The sequence below is a fragment of the Vombatus ursinus genome, unplaced genomic scaffold (assembly GCF_900497805.2).
Source record: "Vombatus ursinus unplaced genomic scaffold, bare-nosed wombat genome assembly UNPS02014786.1, whole genome shotgun sequence".
In the NCBI taxonomy this organism is placed as follows: domain Eukaryota; kingdom Metazoa; phylum Chordata; class Mammalia; order Diprotodontia; family Vombatidae; genus Vombatus; species Vombatus ursinus.
Window position 1 is genome coordinate 42,603,427 of NW_020954564.1, and position 23,024 is coordinate 42,626,450.

Sequence of the window (23,024 nt, forward strand, 5' to 3'; positions counted from 1 at the left end):
AGCATTTTTGTTAGTCTTCCTGCTGCCTCATTTTGAGCCTGGAGTCATTTGACACCCTTTAGCTTCCTCCATCTTTACATCTGTCTGGTTTTTTTTGACAAGGACATATTTATAGTAGGAAATAAATTCCCAAAAATGTCTACTAGCATTACAGAGTTAACCACTGTTTTCCCCTCACTCAGCAAATTTTCCCCATAGTCTAGACCAGAGGTGTCAAACATGCAGCCCAAGGGAACATATGGCCCACTACACTCTTGAGTATGGCCTGAACTAGATTAAAATGTAATGGGGAAACATTTAAGGAAATAAATAAAAACACAATAGAACATAGATAAAGTTAATATGTGGTTTTCTAAGTCAATGTCCTGCCTGCAGGGATCTTCTCTTTCAGTTTGATACCACTGATGCAGACCATCCCTATCCCCACCCTCAACCCCCTTGACTCCTATGCCTCCCAAAACATTAAAGCATATTCTTTCCTGCCTCTCCCATGTTGGACCATGCAAAGGGCTCTGGATTAGGAATGAGCTGAGTGAGCTGGCAAGTCCATTTGTGGCACTGGTCTGCTGAGTGTGTCCACAGTAAAATATTTTGCTTCTCAGCTCTTGGGTAAACGGAAAACATCTTTGTAGCTGGAAGAATCTTGTAAGGCAATTTGTTCTGAAAGGGCATTATTTGGCAATCAGGGGATCGGCCCAAACTCATCACTTCAGGACATTTCTATTACCTGCTTCCAAAATGGAGTTTTGTGAAATGGAATTCCTATGAATACTATGTCCTTTCAGAAAAGGCAGTCTATGGCCCAGAATTCAATGATTTCATGGAGTCTGACTGGAAAGAGAATGATAACAGTTATGGAGAAGTTATCATAAGAGGCGACGTGGAACAAATCCCAGATCTGCCATTTATTATATTCTTCTTTGAATTATAATTATTTGTACCCATGCTTTTTCTCCCCTACTAGATAGTAAACTCAAGTAGGCAGTGTGATACAATGGAGTCAGAAGAGCTGGGACAAAAGTTGGCCCTGCTAACTAACTATCTAACAGAGATATTTCTTGTTTATCAACAGCTAAGAGGTAAAATATTTTATTGTGAATACACTTGGCAAACCAAGTGCCACAACTGGACTTGCCAGCTCCCTCAGCTCATTCTTGCATGGTCCAACATGGGAGAGGAGGGAAAGAATATCCTTTAATATTTGGGGGTTCTTAGGAGTCAAGGGGCAGGGGGAGGTCTGGATCAGCAGTGAAACCTTGGGCAACTTTCTCAGTCTCTCTTCTGGACCTGTTTCCTTGATTTGTAAGGGCTGAGGCACTAAACCAGATGGCTTCTAACTTCACTTCCATTTCTTTTTTCTTTTTTTTTTTAGGCAATTGGAGTTAAGTGACTTGCCCAGGGTCACACAGCTAGTAAGTGTCAAAGTGTTTGGTCTGAGGCCAGACTTCAACTCAGGTCCTCCTGACTTCATGGCCGGTGCTCTATCCACCACTTCTATTTTTGATGCTATGATTACAAAGATATTTTGTTAGGTCATTCATGAGTATGTGCAAAGAGTGAAAAGGATTCTCTTTGGAGAATTAAACCCCCACCCCCCAACATGTTATTAAATAAGGCTGTATCTGCTAATCTGACTGACCTAGCAAAGTGTTACTTAGCAAAGAAGGATTTAATCTCAAGGTTCAGGTCTAAACTAAGGAGAGAAGATAGCAACAAAGGGGGTTGGACTGTTGCTTGGAGTGAGCAGGATCATGATAACTGATAATGGGGAGAAAGCAGAGCTGCTTAATTCTCATTTTGCCTCTTCCCCCCTCCCCCCTTCCCAGGAGAAGTATCTTGGGACTGGAAAGAACAGAACAAAATTGACTAATCTGGAATCACATGTTTCAGGTTTCAGATCCAGCTCCCTGCTTGGGCTCAGGTCCCAGGAATCTTGGCTTCTCAGGCCTCTCGGCTGAGCCGGAAGGCTGCAACCTCCCTCCTAGAATCCTGCCTGCAAGGTTGCCATGGCTTGATTCTGGATGCAGTAGGGATTACTGCCAGTACCCAAACTGGGAAGGATGGATGAAACAGAATAAGCAGAGACCCCAGGCCCATTAATCAGAGCCATGGGATAAAAAGAGAAGGGGGAAAGTATGCTCCCTTTCCTGTTTAGTTCATGGTGCCCTTGCCGGGTGTGAACTGTGTATAATTCTCACTCTCTGGATACAACAGAAAAGAGCATACAGGAGAAAGAGAGTGAAATTGTCTTAGTCTGGCGGTTTTAAAGACATGGCCTATTCCCATTATGTGGTCAATTAAGGGCAGCTAAGTGGTGCAGTGGATGAAATGCTGGCCCTGGAGTCAGGAGGACTTGAGTTCAAATTCAGCCTCAAATTCAGATGCTTAGTAGCTGTGTGATCCTGGGCAAGTCACTTAACCCTATTTGCCTCAGTTTCCTCATCTGTAAAATGAGCTGGAGAGGAAATGACAAGCTACTCCAATATCTTTGCCAAGAAAACCCCAAATGGAATCATGGAGAGTTGGAACTAATTTGAAATGACTAAACAAACCACAACAATAGCAAAGTCAATTGAAGGAGGCTACTCTCTCCAATGTGGTAGAGGAATCCAAGGAAGCAGGGTGCCTCCATGTTAAGTTATTTGGACATGCTACAAGAAAGCCCACCTCACAAAAGAGAGAAAAAAGAAGCAATTAAGCAACATATTACAGGGCAGTTAGGTGGCATAGTGGAGAGGAAGACTCATCTTCCTGAGTTCAAATCTGGCATCTGACACTTATTAGCTGTATGACCCTGGACAAATCACTTAACCCTGTGTGCCTCAGTTTCCTCATCTGTAAAATGAGCTGGAAAAGGAAATGGTAAACTGCTTCAGTCTCTTTGCCAGGAAAATCCCAAATGGGGTCACAAAGAGTCAGAACAAAACCAACAACCAACATATTGACAGTCTGGCCATATATGTAATGTTCCATACCCACTGTCTCCTACTTTTACAAAAAAATATGTTTTCTAATCTCTTCTTCGGGGCTTAACTTAATCATTATAATTATTCAGTGCTTATTTTATTTTTTTTTTGTGGCTGTCCCTTGTGGATTATAACTATCATTTATCTTTAAGCGTGAAAGCTGATAATGCCAATAGACTTTGGCTTATGCATGATTTGGATTCCTTCCACATGGTTTGTGTAAAAACATCCAATGTTGGGGCCTAGAGAGAAGAGAGCAGAGTGAAAAATAATACCAGAAAGTGAGTGTAACTAGCACTTGTGTTCAGTTTAGCAGCTCTCAGACTGGACTATCCTCCCACTGAGAGAGCCATGAATGACATCTATTGATTGAGCTAGTTCCAACATATTGGGACAAAATGGAACAGCATGGGTCTTTTAAGAGAGAGGACTTTTCCTCAGCCTGGTTGTTTTCAGCTGCTCTAAGCAATTTCCTATTGCTATTACCCAGGGCTTCGAAAAGTAGAAGGCTGGCTAAGACCAGACTCCTGAAATTTATAGTCTCTTCTGCTTTTTGCTGGATGGTGAGCTCCTCGAGAGGATGAGACCAGAGCTTGTTATTTATCTTTGTACATAATAGGCCATGGGTTGCAGGATAACACACCCAGAGTCTGTTCATATGCACAACTATTTCTGCTAGGGTGTGGTAGAATCTTAACCTGTAGTTGGTTTTTGGGCATCTAGGTGGTGCAGTGGTTAGAGTGCCAGCCTGAAGTCAGCAAGACTACTCTCTCTGAGTTCAAATCTGGCCTCACACACTTACTAGCTGCGTGAGCCTGGGCAAGTCATTTAGCCCTGTTTGCTTCAGTTTCCTGATCTGTCAAATGAGCTGCAGAATGAAATGGCAAACCACTCCAGTCAGTATCTTTGCCAAGAAAACCCCAAATGGGGTCATGAAGGGTCAGATATCATTGAAATGACTGAATGACAATTTAATTAAAAAAAAACCATTGTGTAATGATTGCACGTATAAAGCCTATGTCAAATTACTTACCATCTTAGGGAGGGGAGGGAGAAAATTTAGACTCAAAATTTTTGAAAAATGAACATTAAAAATTGTCTTTACATATTTATTATCTCATTATCTACATCTTGTAGTAGTCTACATCCTACATAGTTTTAGGTCTAGAATACAGATAATGAGGAGTCCAGGATGCAGATAATGAGGTAGGGTGGTAGTATAGATAGTCCAGTGGGCAAGAGTATCTTTTTGACCCAGTGCAAAGCCAGTTCAAACTAATAATTCCTTCAGGTGCTGTTTCTAACTGCACCAGGGAGAGAGATAAGGGTCTTGCTGGGGCCCACTCATGAGTAATTGCTAGGCACAGTGTCCTTGGGCTGGGGAGAAACTGCCAGGGATAGTGTTTCCGAGGCTAGGGAGAAACATGGTCATGGAATTGGGGTCCCAGTACAAGCACCCAAGCACCCCATCAGTACTGGCTTGAGCTGGTTACATTTTCAGGCATTTTGTGAGTCTGTAGTTAAATACAGTCAGTAAGTGGCTCCATCAGCTTCTGTACCAGTAATGTCATTTGTTGCTTTAAAAGAATTGCTGTCTACCACAGCAGAGTGTATTTTCAATACATTATTGTCTACCTTAAATGTGGCTTTAATAATAAATATTAAAAATGCACTTAATTGCATTTTGTCTTAAGGGAAGGGAGTCTGGAGTAGCTATGAGATTATTGGAACATTTTCCTAAAATCATCATTTGGCACTATTAAATCATTGATTGAAATTATCACTTGACAATTCAATATCTGAAATAAAATGTTAATCATTTAAAATATTTCTGGATGAAATTTATTCCATTTCTTACTAATTTAATAAAAACTAAACTCAGCTAGAAAATGTTGCTAAAGAACCTGAAATTTTTAAAATTGGTCAAGCACTGGGACTAAGAGGGGTTGGATATAGTTTACAAACTGCTACTGTTGTATGGCATGTACATTCATATTACTATATATGCATTTTTCATGTTTTTCTTATTCTAGTGTGTCAAAGAGATGAATTAACATTAATTTCTTGCAAAACCTTGCTTTAATGATTGATATTCCTGAAGAATTTTCTTTTTTTTTTTAACTGCACTACAGTCAAGATCAACTAATTTTCAGAAAGTACAAAAATTAATCAAACAGACCATAAGAGCTTTGGAAAATTTAAAGATTTGTTCTGGAAAATATGAATCTTAAGTTGAAAATTTGATTGTCGGATAAGTTTAAGGAATTTTCTTTTTCTTTTCTTTTTGGCTAGGCAATGGGGTAAAGTGACTTGCCCAGGGTCACACAGCTAGTAAGTGTTATGTGTCTGAGGTTGCATTTGAACTCAGGTCCTCCTGAATCCAGGGCTGGTGCTCTATCCACTGCGCCACCTAGCAGCCCCCAGATTATTCTTTTAATAAAGAGAATAAATTTAATCCTTTTCCTGGGAATATTACAATATAATTCAACCATGAACTGATGTCTTTTATCAGATAGAAGCAATAATGAAAACATTTAATATTATTTTGATTTATTAGAGCCATCTACTTGGTCTTATGGATAGCTGGTAAAAAATTATATTATTGAAGTGAAATGTTAAAATATGAAATTTTCAGCATTTGGTAGATAACAATGTAGAATCCAGCAATGTTTTTATCCTTGCAACTATACAAAAATCTAAAAACACAGTTAGGACTATTATCATCAGTAGAGCTGAAACTGAAAGTGGTTTCAGTTTAATGTATATAATTTGTAAGATTTAATGACAATGAATTTTTTGGGAAAAGAGTTAGCAGATTAGGGTGCAATTTCATTTATCAAATCTTGGTTGAATTGCAACAGTGGGTTAACATGGTACAAGAGTTCAGCAAAAAACAAGAAAAGCATTCTGTGAGTTATATGGTTTACAATAAAGTTTATACATATTTTATTATTATTTGTAAATTGTATGGTACATGTCCTTTATATCAGTAAAATTTATTATAAATATATATCTATATGTGTGTATAGATAAAGCTATAAATATAAAGGCAGCTAGGTGGCAAGGTGGATAGAGTGCTTGGCTTGGAGTCAGAAAGACTCATCTTTGTGAGTTCAAATCTGGCCTTGAACACTTAGTAGTTGTGTGACCCAGGGCAAGTCACTTAACCCTATTTACCTCAATTCCTTCATCTGTAAAATGAGCTGGAGAAAGAAATGGTAAACTACTCCAATATCTTTGCCAAGAAAACCTCGAATGGGGTCACAAAGAGTCAGACACAGCTGAAATGACTGAACAGCAACAACTACAAAATGGATGTAATAATATTTATTCTATCACCTTCCCAGGGTTGTTGTGAGGATAAAATTACTGTATATGAGTGCATTCTGAAACTCTAAAGTACTATATAAGTAGTTTTATCATTAGATATCAGGACTCTAGCTTTCTGAAGAAAAAGACAAAGCAGCATTCCACTGTGGCTAGGTAAAACTCCAGGGCAATTTGTATGACCCTTGTGTTAGCTGCCAGGGACTTGATAGAATCTGAAAGGAATTTACTCATACAGACCAAACTATCAAGTAGACCTAGGTGAGTTACTGCTATGAGGAGATAAGACTGTTAAAAAGAAGGACTTCTGAGGGCCTCTACTGTGCTGGTTGAGTGTAGTTGTAAGCCTGGTTAACAAAAGAACTGAAAGTGCCCCCAGGTATGTACAGTCTTGCAAAAGAACAGAAAACTCTACCTTTGAGGTAGAAGATAACTTCGATTAACCAAAAACAGCTTTTCAAAATGGCACTAGTTCAGTCAAATCCAGCAGCAAATGGCAATATCAGCTTATCAAAGAAGCCCAGTAGCAGAGGGTCAAATCTTCCCAAATTATTCACGATTTTAATTTTGCAATACAAAGGAGATAACGGAGCTGGTGATCTTTGACCTCCACTCCTATAGCTATTCTCACATTGCTGACTTCCTTATAGATATGAAAAATTATACATAGATTTAAAAATAAAATCTAAAAGCTAGAAGGGATTGACTTCCTGGACATTATCTAGTTATGAAAGAATCCCTTATTTAATAATGGCACTAAGTGGTTGTCTAGGCTCTGCTTGAAGACCACCAATGACCACCCATTGCCCCCAGAGGTGACTCATTCGATTTTTGGTTAACTCTAATAGTTAGTAAAATTTCCTTTATTGAGTCTAAATTTGACTCTGCTTTCTGGGGTCCAGAACAGCAAGTCAAATGCCTCTTCCACATACATGAAGACTGCTACATATACCCTTTAAATGTTCTCTTCTTCAGGCTAAATATGACTAGTTCCTTCAATCTAAACAGGAGTATGAATATAACTATTCAGTCTTTGGATTTGTTCTTATTCATCATATTTCAAATGACAAATTTCAAGATCACAAAAAGGCAGAGTTTGATTTTTAGGGAAGTCATGGTTTATTAATAGTATTTTCTCCCCTGTGGAACCAGCTTGAGCCCCCCATCACCTGAAAAAGTGTGGAATGGCCTGGATTGGTCAAATCAGAAAAAGACATTTTGACCCTCTCTGAGTTAACATACCATAATCTTTTGCATACTCTATGAGTGAACTCAAAAATCAAGCTGACTGGGAGCATTCTCCAGTTTATGACTGATAAAGATCAGGCACCTTGAACCAGACACTATCTTGATTAATGATATTTCTCTTATAGTTTTATGGCATGATCTTGTTAAGACATTACTTTGACACTCTTATTTTATGACATTCTAAAAGTGCCGTCTTGTTCTGTGGAAATTATAATTTTGGCTGATACAGGCATCATGAGGAAGGGAAGGAAAGGTATGGGGGTGGGAGCACTCTCTTGCTTTATGGGTATATAATCTATGCAGCTGAAGTGCTGCTCATTTCCAAGTGACTCTCATGCATGTCTGCCCATATTGAGAGAAATAAACAAGCACATACAACCTAATTTTGTTTGTATTTCTTAGAATGAACTTTTAATGAATATGTTATCTGTGTATAAAAATGTCATCAATTTTTGAAAGATCTATTTCCATCAGCTATTAGAATAAAACACTTTCTTCAATTTAGCAATTTAAGGACTCTATCTACCCTCTAAGAGCCTTCATAAGAATTAGAGATTAATTCTAAGCAGTCAGTATAAATTTTTGCCAAGCCATTTTGACAACCTAAATATCAGAAGAGTTTTTTAATCTATAATAACAACAGTATTCTAAGGATAAGATTTTACTATGTGTGTTGAGTAGGAAATATTTGTTTCTTCATGCCTCACATTTTCATAGTTACTTCCCTTGTCCCGAAGAATTCCTAGAAAGCACTCCTTTGTGAGTTTCAGAATCTTAAGGGAATCTCACCAAAAAATGGCTTCATGGTAATAGAAACTTCCCACATCAAAGGGGATGTATGCCACAGAAAGAAGCAACCTTTCATAAATGAAATTATTTATATTTCTCTTATAAAAGAACTGAAAGCACCTACAGGTATGTACAGTCTTGCAAAAGAACAGAAAACAGTATCTTTGAGGTAGAAGATAACTTCGATTAACCAAAAACAGCTTTTCAAGATGGCACTAGTTCAGTCAAACCCAGCAGTAAATGGCAATATCAGCTTATCAAAGAAGCCCAGTAGCAGAGGGTCAAATCTTCCCAAATTATTCACGATTTTAATTTCGCAATACAAAGGGGAGAATGGAGCTGGTGATCATTGGACTCCATTCCTATAATTATTTTCACATTGCTGACTTCCTTATAGATATGAAAAATTATACATAGATTTAAAAATAAAATCTAAAAGCTAGAAGGAACCTCAGAAATTGACTTCCTAGACATTATCTAGTTATGAAAGAATCCCTTATTTAATAACGGCTCTAAGTGGTTGTCTAGGCTCTGCTTGAAGATCACCAATGACCACCCATTGCCCCCAGAGGCAGCTCATTCCACTTTTGGTTAACTCTAATTGTTAGTAATGATATTTTATGATGAACAAATGATATCCACCTTGAGCGGAGCTGAGTTATTGAGTCACTCAATGACTCCACCCCAAATTCATTCCCAAAGACCTGATCTACATGCATGCAGAAAAGAAAGTCATCTTTCTACTCAACATGCTTCACAATGTGTCACCCAGTGGTCTTCATGCATATCATGCTAATGTCTTGCCATCTCCTCTCTCCAGGAATTTCAAATACTTTGAATGTATGAAGAGGACCCAGTTTTATCCAAAGCATCCTAGAGGAATTATCTACCATGATATAAAATATAACATTGTGGCTAACTGTGAAATAGTGCTCTGAAGAGAAAAGGAAAGACTCCAAGTAGATATTTAGATATCTGGGAAACATAGAAAACTAATTTATTCTTATAGAAGTTAGGAGCTAGGATGAAAATGATGCTATTGTATTTAACCACCTTATAGTGTGTTTCCATGGTAAATTTTCTCGGTGATACTATAAGAGTGGGAATCATGGAACACCATGGTCTCAGAAGAATTATGACCTCAGGTGACCAAAAGGGCAATGGAAAGATATGTGGTGAATGTGAGCAGGCTGTGTGGCTTATCAATGATGACTTGCATACGAGATCTTTTATAAAAGATTTACAGGATATGTATGTCTGGGAAAAAAGAGGTGGGTCAGGGGTGGAATGAAGAATAACAGATGGGCATCTGGATTGTTGTGCCTTGGCAACCATAGAAGATAGAAGGCTTCTAGTGCTTGGCATATATTCTCTATGGAGGATTACCTCTGTGATCAAATATAAAGTCCTTTGGAGTTTAAAACTCTTCACAACCTACCTTTCCAGTTTTCTTATACTTTACTCCCTCTCCACTTATTCTACAATCTAGCTACATTGGACTACTTGCTGTTCCTAACTGACAGTGCTCCATCTCCCATCTCTGGGCTCTTGCACTGGCTATTCTTCATGCCTAGAATGCTCTCCATTGCATTTCTGCCTCTTAGGATCCCTGGCTTCCTTTGTGATTCATCTCAAATCCCACCTTCAGTAGGTGACTTTTTCCAGCTCCCTACCTCCCAGATGCTAGAGCTTTTGTTTTTTCCAATTGCTCTGTGTGCATCATGTGTATGCCTAATTTTTTTTAATATATGTGTAGGCTCCTTAAGGGCAGGATCTGTTTTTTCTACCTTTATGTTTCAGATACTTATCACAGTGCCAGGCACATAATTAAGTGCTTAATAACCAACACACATTTATTAAAAGTGCCAAGCACTGTGCTAAGCACTGTAGCTACAAATAAGAAAAAGAAAGACAGTCCCTGTCCCCAAGGAGTTTGTTATCTAATGCGGGAAGACAATTCACAAAAAGAAGCTACAAAGTGAGAGAAAGGTGGCACCATCAGATAGGGGGAGGGGAATGGGGATGGGGGTGCATAATGTTTCTGGAGTGGAAACTAAGCAAAGTAGCTGATAGTAAATGAAGTTAATTGGAAAAGTCTGAACCCTCTATAAAGGGGGGCCAGGGAGAATTTCATTGTTCCCTTCTCCAATCCTCCAATAGGAAGATTATAAGAAATAAGAAATTATTGTTAATTGACTGATGAATGAAAGGACAAGAATCCCACAGGTAATGGGATTGAATGGGTTGCAATTAGTATTAGTGCCCTTAGTAGTGTGAGTAATGATCATGAATTCACTGAATTATCTAAGTATCTACTATATGCGGGGGTGGGCTGGAGAGATATGTGCCAGACCTGGGGTGGGGAACCTGCAGGCTGGAAGCCACATGTGCTGGGCTAGATTAATTAAGAGCAGCTTGGTGAGCTTTGGTAAATAGATGTGTGCTCTCCCTGATGTTTCTAAAATGCCTGTAATGGACTCTGTCCTTATCTCTGCTCTTCTGAACATTATCTTCCTTTGAGGCTCGGCTTAAGTGCTGTCTCCTCCATGAAGCTTTCCCTCACATTATGAGAGGACCGGTTTTTCTGTGTCCCCACAACAGGTATTAGTTTTTCCTAAAAGGCAACAAGGATGCTTCTTTGATCCCTGACTGTGATAGGCCTGGAGTCAGGAAGACCTGAGTTCAAATTTGGCTTCCGACACTTATTAGTTACCAAACCCTAGGCAATTCACTTAACCTCTGTTTGCCTCAGTTTCCCCAACTATAAAATGAGAATAGTAACAGCACTCACCTCGTGGGGTTATTGTAAGGAACAAATGGAATGATATTTATAATGTTATGCTTTAAAATTGCTTATATATGATCATATATAAATATGCTTATTTATAATTTGTAATGCTTAGCATACTCCCTGGCATATAGTAGGCACTATATAAATGTTCATTCTTTTTCCACCTCCTTCCAGGGCACCTAAGACTGTAAGAAGGTTCACCCAGGGAACTGGGACTTCTCCCACTTGGTTACAGAAGTCATCATATCCTTCCACATTGATCACATAGAGATGAGGGGTGCTGCTAATGCCACTATATACTTTTACATAGCCTTACTGTATTAGGACACAGGAAACCTCCTTTTGTTAGTTGTTTAGAGATTTAGGAATATCTCATTTTGTCCCATTATCAAATCTGAAACTGGTTTGATCTAGGAGCTGGCTTCAGGCCTGCCCCTAGTACATATCCATCACCCTGATTGATTTCCAATATTCTCTGCTTCTTTACTTTGCCTTGAGTTGTGTACATGTTGTATTTCCTCAGTAGAATATAAGTTTCTGGAGGGCAGGGACTGTTTTGTTTTTGTCTTTATATTCCGAACACCTAAGCACTTAGTATGTGCTGAATTTAGTTTCCTAAATTTCTGAACTGAATTACATCCCGAGAAAGTTTTATAATTGTCTTAATATAAGTCCTTTGGGTCTGGGCAGGTTATTTGTGCAATATTTAGTGCATTTTGTAGTTGTTTTAATTTTAAATAGCATCTCTCTATAATTTTTTTTCTGGTTCTTGCTAGTGACGTACAGCAATGCTAACAATATTTCTGAGTTTTTCTTATATCCTGCTATTTTGCTGAAGCTATTCATTGTCTTTATTAATTTTGGTTGATTTTTCTGGGTTTCTAAATAAACTGTCAAATCATCTATAAATATACGTATTTTAGTTTTTTCTTCACCAATGTTTATTGCTTTAATTTCTTTTCCTTGTCTCATTGCTCTTGCTAGCATTTCTCAGACTATGTTAAAATGTAATGGTGGGACTAGGCAGTCTTGTCTTAGTCTATCTTTTGGTCAGAAAATGTCTAATATTTCTCCAGTACTGATAATTCTGTCTTTTGTGTTCAGGTCAATACTGTTTATTGTATAAAGAGAAAATCCTTTCTTTTCCATGCTTCTTAGTATTTTTTATGTAAATAAGTATAGTATTTTTCTCCCTCTATCACCATAATCATGTTATTATTCCTTTAGTGTTTTATCATATTAATTGTTTTCCTAAACACATCTTAATTCCTAGGACAAATAATAAAAAGTAAATGGTATTTATATAACACTTTTAACATTGGTAAAGCCCTTAAAGAAGGAAGGAAACAAGTATTTATTAAGCATGTACAATGTGCCAGACACTGTACTAAGCACATTAAAAATATAATCTCATTTGATCCTCACAATAATCTTGGGAAGTAGGTGCTATTACCCTCATTTCGCAGTTGAGGAAATTGAGGCATAAAGAAGTGATGTAATTTGCCCAGGGTCACACAGGTAATAAGTGTCCAAGGTATCATTTGATTTCAGGTCTACTTGACACCAGGACTGGTACTCTATTCATTTCATCACCTACCTGCCTCTCTCCTCTTTTACATGCATTATCTCATATGAGCTCCATAATAATCATGTGAGGTGTCTAATATTGGTATTCTTATAACGTTCATTTTACAGACAAGGAAATCGATGTTCAGTGATTTGCATATATTTATTAGATAGCTTTCAAGATGCAGCTCTGACATCCTCCTCTGTAGGAAGCTTTTACTGATCCCTGTAATTGCTAGTGCCCTCCCTCCCACATTACCCTACATTTAATTCCTTGGTATATATTCCATTTATTAATTTTATATTTATGCTGTACAGATTTTTATATGCCCTTGCTATTTCCCCCCTTTAGAATGCAAACTCCTTGCAAATAGATTGCTTCATTCTCTGTACTTGTGTCCCCATCACCTGTGTCTGAGGCTTAATAAACACTTGCTGATTGATTGATTGACAAGTATCAGACACAACATTTGAAATCCTCCTAAGTCCAACAGTTTATCCACCATGCCATGTGACCTCATAATCTTTATGAAGTGCCCTATTTCATTTAATATTCTTGCATCAACTGTATTCATCTGTTCTCTTTCTTTGACTTAGCCTTCCCTAGTTTGTGGATAAGAACCATATTTGTCTTGTGAAAAAGTATCCAGTGTTGATTTAATTTTTAAAAATGTTTTACAGCAAGTGTTTGTTTTGTATATATTTGATAGCATTCACTTTTGAATGTATCTGGCCCTGCTTTTTTTATATGGCAATTCAGTGATGGCTTAGTCAATTTTTTTTTCCTGTCATCACTTATTTACTTAGTGTATCTCATATTTTTGTATGTATCTATCCATTTCCTTTCCATTATCAGTTCTGTTTGCTCACAGCTCTGTGCAATAGTCTTTGCCAATTTTCTTTATTTCCTTGCCATTTGTTGAGATTTTCCCCTTATCATTTTTTCATTTTGGTAATTTTGTTTTCTCTTCTCTTCTTTTTGATTAACTTTGTGGATGCTTTTATGCTTCAGTGATTCTATAATGTTATGAATGTAACTCTCTCCAGAGATACAGTACACAGTTCACCAAATATCTTCTAATCCATGGCAACTTTTGTCCATGTCTTCTAATCTCATAAATCTTCCTGCACAGTATGCCAGGGACTTTTCTCTAGAACTTCTCATGGTGAGTGGGTGTCATTGGGGAATACAGGCTGAGTGATAAACTATCTCTCATTCTCAAAACATGGCTGGTCATCTCCTTTTCCATTCATACATCAATGATGATACCTCTCTGAAAGATATATATGTATATATATGCATATATATATGTATATATACATATACACACATATTATATATACAAGAATACCATCCAATTGATTTAAAATGATGGGGAATTGGCCATTTTAGTAGTCATCAGGATTGTAAGTGTTACCTGTGTCTGGCCAAGACAAAGGAGGCAAAGAGTTCTGGCAAGTTGATGCCAAATGACCCTGGAAGATCTTGCAAGATAATATCAAGGGAACTAAGCCCCATATCTGTCATTGGACATGGCATGGCAGTGACGTGTCTATTTCAGGTCAGAACTTTGAGCAGATCTTGGTGTGGGGGTTTGCTAAATGTATTCTTAGAAATGTGGTTTGGGATGCTGTCACTTATATTGAGAGGTAAATGAAAGACTGGCACCACCATAACTGTAGTCAGTCAGTCAATAAGCATGAATTAAGTGGCTAGTATATGGTCATATATTTTCAAGTATCATAGTCATACCCTCTACCACACAGCTGAGCTTAAACTAAATGCAGACCTAAACAAAACAAAACAAAAAATATAAACCCAAAGAAAAGGTCCTTTTCCAAGTCCCTTAAAAATCTTGACTTCAACAAGACTTTTATTTGACAAGACTTTGACTTGGTCTTGTTTCTTGGTTGTCCGTGATTGTGGTGTAATGGAAGGAACACAGGCTTTGGAGTCAGAGGAGCTGATGTCAAGTGCAGGCTCTGTCACTTAGTAGGCATATGATTTTGGGCAAATTATTCTCTTTCTAGGCTTCCAGTTCTTTCACCTACAAAATTATAGGATAATGTATTTACAGCTGTACGGGAGCTTGCAGGTTATTTAATCCAACTTTCTCAAAAACTGAGAGACAGAGAAGTTAAGTGATTTGGCCAGAATCACAAAGTTAGTAAGTGTCTGATGCAGGATTTGAACTCAGGTTTTCCTGACTCCCAGTCCAGTGCACTATCCACTGGGTCAACTCACTACCTCAAAATGAGGGGACTGAACTAGATATTCTCTAAAGTTCTTTTCAGCTTTAAATCTAGATAATTTCCCCACCATCTTTTGAGGCACAAGCCCAAAATAAATGCATTCAGCATTGTTTGGAACTTGGGATTCAAAACAACAAGCAAAGATTCTCTACCTAAATGCAGCACTTGTGGAAAGCAAAACTTTTGAGTAGAGCCTTGAGGCAGATTCTCAAAGGAGATGATGTCTATCTCAACATAGTAGCGTTTTCTAACTACACAAATATGTTTACCAAAAAAAAAAAAAGTAAGGAGAAGTAGATGCAAGGAGAAGGGGAAAATTTTTTTAATTGCCACTTAGTTTTCAAGTCATGTATACTGTTATGAAATGTTACTTTGAATTTTGTTTAGGTTAGGGACAAAGGTGGGGCTGGGGTCCAAGCAAGAGATAGTTCCTCATTTTATCATTATTTGAGAGTCAGAGAGAGATAGATATAGAAAGACAGATGGATAGAGACATAGAGAGAGACAGAGAGAGAAACAGAGAGAGAGAGAGAACCTTAGAATCATCAGCAAGATCTCAAATTAACTCCCACTTCTGACACACTGGGCAAATTACTAAATGTCTCATTTTCCCAGGCAACTAAGACTGTAAGAGCAGGCACAGACCTGCATTATCACAGATTTAGAACTGGAAGGAACCGTGGAGGCCATGGAATCCAAGCCCTCATTTCACAGCTGATGAAAATAAGAAACGGGGATGTTAAATGACTTGTCCAGAATTGCACAGCTAGTAAATTCTGAGGAAGGATAAAAGAAGTTTCCTTGCAAGAGTTTCTTGTACCAGTAAAATCACAGGTTTAGTTCCCCCCACCCCTGAAATTAATGTGTGTATCCATAAATTTCTTTAAGCCCATAAAATAGCTTTTAAAAATCAATCAGAGGTAAAAATGCTTGGATGCATCATTGTTTCTGTTATCTGTAAGAATATTCATTAATTATTACCAATATAGTTAGTACAATCAGTACCAGGAATAAAATCTTTTTGCTTTTGAAGAATGTAGGAAAAATGATTTATAACATTGTTCAGGAGAAATTATTATGCTGTTTAAATCCAGCCCTATGTAATTAAAGGTTGTCCGAATCCAGAATTTTGCCTGACCTCTGTAACTCTCTAGGAATGCTGGAGATGTCTATAAGGCATTTTGGCTTCTCCTAGGTCATAGATCCACCCAAAGTTTTCTAGTTTGGGTCCACCCAAACTTGTTTTTGGGTTCCCTTGTGTTTTGGCTTTGCCAAAATTTTATTGAATGTTTATAGCTATTCATACCTATCTTGATCTACCTTGGTTTGAAGTCATTCTCTTGGCGAAACTGCTTAACTGTGTACCTTTCTTGTGCAGTGACTCTTGTCTAAATCCTATATAATGTAAACCTTTCAGAGCCTGGGGAGAGGGAGCCACACCTCCTCTCTGGCTTGCTTTCCTCTGCCAAATGACCTAATACATTTCTTGCTAAAACTATTTCAGATTTTGGGATCTGTTCTCGTGAAAAACAAGAGCATATTCCTTTTCTGGAAGGGAAAAAAAAAAGAGAGAAGTAAATGAACCTAAGATGAAATATGGCAAAACCTGCCTCCTCACTTCCTAAGGAGTCATTTATGAACACTGAATCAACATTCTGTGGAGTTTCTGCAGCTTATTTTAGGTAATGAAGAAGTTAATTCTTGAGAGTCAGCATGGGGGAGTGGGTAGAAAGTTGGTGTTGACTTGGGAAGACTCCCATCTCTGACACACACTGGCCTGGTGACCCTGGATAATCCACTTAACCCCTTAATGCTGTATCCAAATGTGTGAGTAGTAGGTGTTCTCCCCGCCTCCCCTCCTCCTGCCCCCCCCTCCCCCCACCCCGCAACACACTCAACCAGCCACTTCCAGTTGGGCAATGCTACTATTCTCTCCTCCTCCTCTTCCTCCTCCTCCCAGGGTTTGGGGCTCAATTTTTTTTCTTCCCTACTTATTTATTCTATCTTTTTTTTTTTAAACTGGGACAATTAACTCTTTTGTCTCATGTAGGTTTCATTTATGATTTCTTGAAATGTAGTTCTGAAAAAACCAGACTTTGATAAGGCCCATTGAGATTCAAATGGATCTATTTGACTATGCCTTTTAACCCAACTCACTCTGGCTCTCACGGATTGGTCAAAGATAGGTCCCAGCCCAAGCCTCACTTGCTTATTGTTTGGGTTTTGATGGCTCAGAGTGAGTGTAAAAAGCAATTGTTTGTTCTGGCCTGGAAGCTCAGAGGGTCTTCCCCTCCCAGAATGATTCTTTCCTGAAAGCAAATTGGGTCAACTTTTGCCTCAATTCTTACCTAGCCTTTAATTACTGAATGGGTGTTGACAAACTGAGACCTGAGAAAGATTTTAGCTTAAAAAGGCCAAGGTCTCCCACTGCATCCAGAACCATTGCCAATTGTCCTAACCTATGTCTTGCCACTGGACTCTGGAGGAGAGAGTGAAGCTGATGACTTTGCACAGTTCTGCCTCACTTAAATCCAAGTCACTTGCAAGTCAAGATATCACCCTCATGATGTCATTGGTTTTCTTTAAGAACAAAGGACAAACAACAGCATCTCTGACACTGGCCAGGTGATTTTGGATAATCCACTTAACCCCTTTGTACTCTATCCAATTCTCTAAGACTCTTGCTGATTTGCATTGGCAGATGGAATTTAATTGCCAGGAAGTTCCCTACACTCACAAAATCACATATCTATACTAAACCCCACCACAACCTCAATTCCCAAACCTTTGACTAGAATGTTCCTTATTAAGTCAGCACATGCTCATATTGAACATTCTTTTCTTACTTTATAGAGGGTCATCAGCCAACTCAACTTCTTCCACCATCCCTTGGCAATCACAATGGCTTTCTGATTACTTTTTTAGGAATACCTGCACATACTTTATGAAGTGATCTGTCACCACCAGCATGTTGCTTAATCCCTTCCTATCTCTTTCCAGTAAGAATGTCTATCCACATGCTCCAATGGTCACCACTACTTGTACTCCCCAAATAAGAAGTCCTAATCAATAGCACTCTACTATGAAATCAAGAATAAGTTTCACACTTCCCACATCTGTTACCATCTGGTATTTCTTTCTTGACCCAAATGTCCAAGATGATCTTATAGCATTTTCATGGCCACAGAACAGAAGGCTTTGGGTCCAGCATCCACTGGTTTCTTGTACCTCTTGTTGGATCTAATATAATTGTTGTTGTTGTTGTTCAATCTTTCAGTCATGTCTGATTCTTGGTTACCCCATTTGGAGTTTTGTTGGCAAAGATACTGGAGTTGTTGGCTGCGTCCTGCTCTAACTCAATTTATAGATGAAGAAACTGAGGCAAATAGGGTTAAGTGACTTGCCAAGGATCACGCAGCTAGTAAGTGTTTGAGGCCAGATTTGAAATCAGGTCTTCCTGACTCCAGGCCTGGCAATCTATCCATTGTAACACTGATATAGTTAAGAATATTAATAATAGACCTAATATTAATAATGGGGAAGCTAGGTGGCACAATGGATAGAACACTGAACTTGGAATCAGGAAAACATCTTCATGAGTTCAAATTCAGCCTGATGCTTACTAGCTGTGTGACACTGTGTAAGTCACTTAACCCTGTTTGCCTCAGTGTCCTCATTTGTAAAATGAGCTGGAGAAGGAAATGGCAAACTACTCCAGTAACTCTGCTAAGAAAACCTCAAAAATGGATTCATGGAGAGTAAGACACAATTGAATAACAGTATTAACAATAGGCCTAATAATAGGTCTCTTGCATATCTATGACTTCTTCTTCTTCTCTGGTCTCAACATCTTTTGTCCCTGAGGGCCACTCTCCCATTTCTTGCCCTGTATCCCTTTCTTATAGTTCTTCATGATGCAGGTGATCCTGTCACCAGTCATCCTGGGATGAATGAGGAAGGAGAATTGGTACAAAATTTACACCCACTCATGGCAAACTCTCAGGTGGGAATTTCAGGATCTCAGCCTCACTTTCATAGTTTTTATTATATTTTAGTCAGATTTTGCTGGTGGCTTGTCTCCCTGTATATCACATCCCTTGTTATCACTATGGTTTTGGATACACAGGGCATTGCAGGATAGAGTGCTGCATCTACACTCACATTAATTCTCCCTGTCCACTAATAATGTGCTTAGTTTGTAGTTGCCTGGGGCCACTACCCATCTCTAATTGATAGCATGAAATAGTGCTTGTCAAAAAACACAGATATCTTGCTGCCCATCCAAACTTAAAATCAAGCTCAATATACACAGTGTTCAAAAGAATCAGTGACGGTTCACTTTGAAGTTCAAGACACGAATTTGTGTTGGGATAGTGAGAGTCATTGTCAGTGAGTCCTCTGCTGGTAATGCAAGAGGTCTCTGGTAGCTGTCAGACCCTTTTATAAAATTATTACTGAGTGCTATTGGTTGGCATTAGTGGGTAACACAAAGGATTTATTTGGATCAGCAAACCCTGGTGCCCATGTAATGCAGCTGACCAAGTCTTTGGAGATCTCATGTTACTTGCCCCAGTGATCTCCAAAGGGTATCAGAGGGTGGATGTCTGATTGTTTCTTTTTGTTCTTGTTTCCAGTTATTATTATTATTAATAATAGCATTTATATGGTGCTTTAAAGTTTTTGCAGAGTACATATATATACACGTATGTAATAAATCAACTCATTTGATCCTCATAACAGCTCTGTAGAGTAGATGCTGTTATTATCCCCATTCAGAAGCTGAGAGAAATTAAGTGACTTGCTCAGGGTCATATAACTAGTTAAGTGTCTGAGGCAGGATTTGAATTTAGATCTTCCTGATTCTATGTCCTGTTCTCTGCCATCTAGCAAGCTACCCTTGTCCATATGCTGAAAAGTGAGATAGATCATTGCTAGGCTTAGAAATTACGTCATATTTCTTCATGAATTTTTGGTAGCAGCCATGGAATCCTAAACTTTCATGCTCAAAAGACATGGGGGTCATTATTATTTATGGAGACATTATGCAACCTATGTACTTGATAGATGCTCTGGACACTTTAGCCTTTTTTAAACAATGGCTTTAGACCAGTGGCTTCTAGTTGATTTCACACTTTCAGCCATGTTTCTACTTGACTGAAATATTTCCAAAATCTGGTGAGATACACCACCATCTCCAAGAACTTCCTATCACTGCATAAAATCATACTACTGACCAACAGTTGAAAAAGTGACAAGGACCCCAGAAATCTCTTGAGGACATGTGCTATAGTTGGTAGAATTCTATTAGGTAGACAAAAGCTGTCTTTTCCTTATCTTCTTCTGCCACAGGAATCTGATAGTGTCAAATAGCAGAGGATAAGGCATCCTTTATACAAAGTTGAAATAAAACTAATTATTGCCTCTTTTTAAAAACTTGTTTCTTTCTTTTTTATTAATTAATTAATTAGTTTTTAGCTTTCAACATTCATTTCCACAAGATTTTGAGTTCCAAATTTTCTCCCTATCTTGCCCCTCCTCCCACCCAAAGACAGCATGCATTCTGAATACGCCTTCCCTAATCTGCCAACCCTTCTATCACCTCCCTCCCTTGTTTTATCCCCTTCCCCTTCTATTTTACTGTAGGGCAGGATAGATTTCTATACCTTATTGCCTGTATATCTTATTTCTCAGTTGCATGTAGAAACAGTTTTTAACATTTGTTTTTAATGCTTTGAGTTCCAAATTCTCTCCCTTCCACCCTCCACACCCACCCTCATTGAGATGGCAAGCAACTTGATACAGGTTGTAGATGTGTAGTCATGCAAAACACTTCCATAGTAGTCATGTTGTGAAAAACTAAGTATATTTCTTTTCATCCTATCCCACCCCCCCATTTATTCTATTCTGTCTTTTGACCCTGTCTCTCCTCAGAAGTGTTGCTTCTGATCACCCCTCCCCCAATCTTTCCTCCCTTCTATCATCCCCCCCTCTCTTCTCCCCTTACCCCATATTTTCCTGTAGGGGATAGATTTCCATACTCAACTGAATGTATATATTATTCCCTCCTTAAGCCAAATCTGATGAGAATAAGGTTCACTCATTCCCTCTCACCTTCCCCCACTTCCCTCCACTGTAAAAGCTTTTTCTTGTCTGTTTTATGTGAGATAATTTACCCCATTCTACTTCTTCTTTTCTCCTTCTCCTAGTATAATCCTCTCCCACACCTTAATTTGATTTTTTAGATATCACCCCTTCATCTTCAACTCACCCTGTGCCATGTATCTATCTATCTATCTGTCTGTCCATATATTTTTTCCCCACCAACTACCCTAATACTGACAAAGGTCTCATAAGTTACAAATATCATCTTTCCATGTAGGAATGTAAACAGTTCAACTTTAATAAGTTCCTTATGATTTCTCTTTCCTGTTTACCTTTTCATGCTTCTCTTGAGTCTTGTATTTGAAAGTCAGATTTTCTATTCAGTGCAGGTCTTTTCATCAAGAATGCTTGAAAGTCCTCTATTTCATTGAATGTCAATTTTTTCTCCTGAAGGATTATACTCAGTTTTTCTGGGTAAGTGATTCTTGGCTGTAATCCTATCTCCTTTGACCTCTGGAATATTATATTCCAAGCCTTCTGGTCCCTTAATGTAGAAGTTGCTAAATCTTGTGTTATCTTGATTGTGTTTCCACAATACTTGAATTGTTTCTTTCTGGCTGCTTACAATATTTTCTCCTTGACTTGGGAATTCTGGAATTTGGTTATAATATTCCTAGGGATATTCCTTTGGGGATTTCTTTCAAGAGGTGATTGGCAGATTCTTTCCATTTCTATTTTACCCTCTGGTTCTAGAATATCAGGATAGTTTTCCTTGATAATTTTTTGAAATATGATGTCTAGGCTCTTTTTTTGATCATGGCTTTCAGATAGTCCAATAATTTTAAAATTATCTCTCCTGGATCTATTCTCCAGGTCAGTTGTTTTTCCAATGAGATATTTCACATTGTCTTATATTTTTTCATTCTTTTGAATTTGTTTTACAGTGTCTTGATTTCTCATAAAGTCACTAGCTTCTAATTGCTCCATTCTAATTTTTAAGAAAGTATTTTTTCAGTAAGTTTTTGGACTTCCTTTTCCATTTGGCCAATTCTGCTTTTGAAAGCATTCTTCTCTTCATTGGCTTTTTGAATCTCTTTTGCCATTTGGGTTAGGCTATTCTTTAAGGTGTTATTTTCTTCAGTATTTTTTTTTGAGGCTCCTTTAGCAAACTGTTAACTAGTTTTTCATGATTTTCTTGCATCACTCTCATTTCTCTTCCCAGTTTTTCCTCTGCTTCTCTTACTTGCTTCTCAGAATCCTTTTTGAGCTCTTCCATGGCCTGGGACTGATTCATATCTTTCTTGGAGGCTTTGGATATAGGAGCTTTGACTTTGTTGTCTTCTTCTGGTTGTGTGTTTTTATCTTCTTTGTAACCAAAGTAAGATTCTGTGGTCTGACTCTTTTTGTGGTGTTTACTCATGATCCCAGCCAGTTATTTGACATTTAAACTCTTTGTTAAAGTAAGGGCCTGCTTCCAGTGTGGAGAATGTAGTGTCCCAAGCTTCAGGGGTTTTGTGCAGCTGTTTTAAGAGATACTTCTAGGGACCTCTAAATTTTCAGTTCTTCCAAGGTGGTATGATTAAAGGTGAGGTTTTACTCCTTTACTGGCCTGTGCTGTGGTCTATGAGAGACTAAAAGCACTCTTTTCTGCCTTGGAACTGTGAGGGGGATTCCCTCTCCACTGCCACCACGGGCTCCACCACACCAACACTCCTCCTCACCCCAGGACCTCCACCAAGAACTGTGACCCAGATCCAAGCACCGGCAAAGCAAGAGAATCCTGCCTCAGTGCCAGCTAAAAGATTTGTACAATCCCCCTCTGATCAACTGCTTGATTCCCCCCTCCATCTGTGGGTTGAGAACTCCTGAAGCAGCCACTACCCTGGGGCTGCAGCTGGGACTGGGGCTGGGACCGAGCTTCTCTCTTACCATGGTCTGACAGACCTATCCTATTGTCCTTCTAAGTTGTCTTTGGCATTTGT

At 38.4% G+C, this 23,024-nt stretch overlaps 1 pseudogene; it reads right to left on the bottom strand.

Annotated features, from left to right (window-relative positions):
* Window positions 1-2,151: 2,151 nt before the first annotated feature.
* On the bottom strand, window positions 2,152-22,974 carry LOC114047241 (annotated as a pseudogene).
* Window positions 22,975-23,024: the final 50 nt, after the last annotated feature.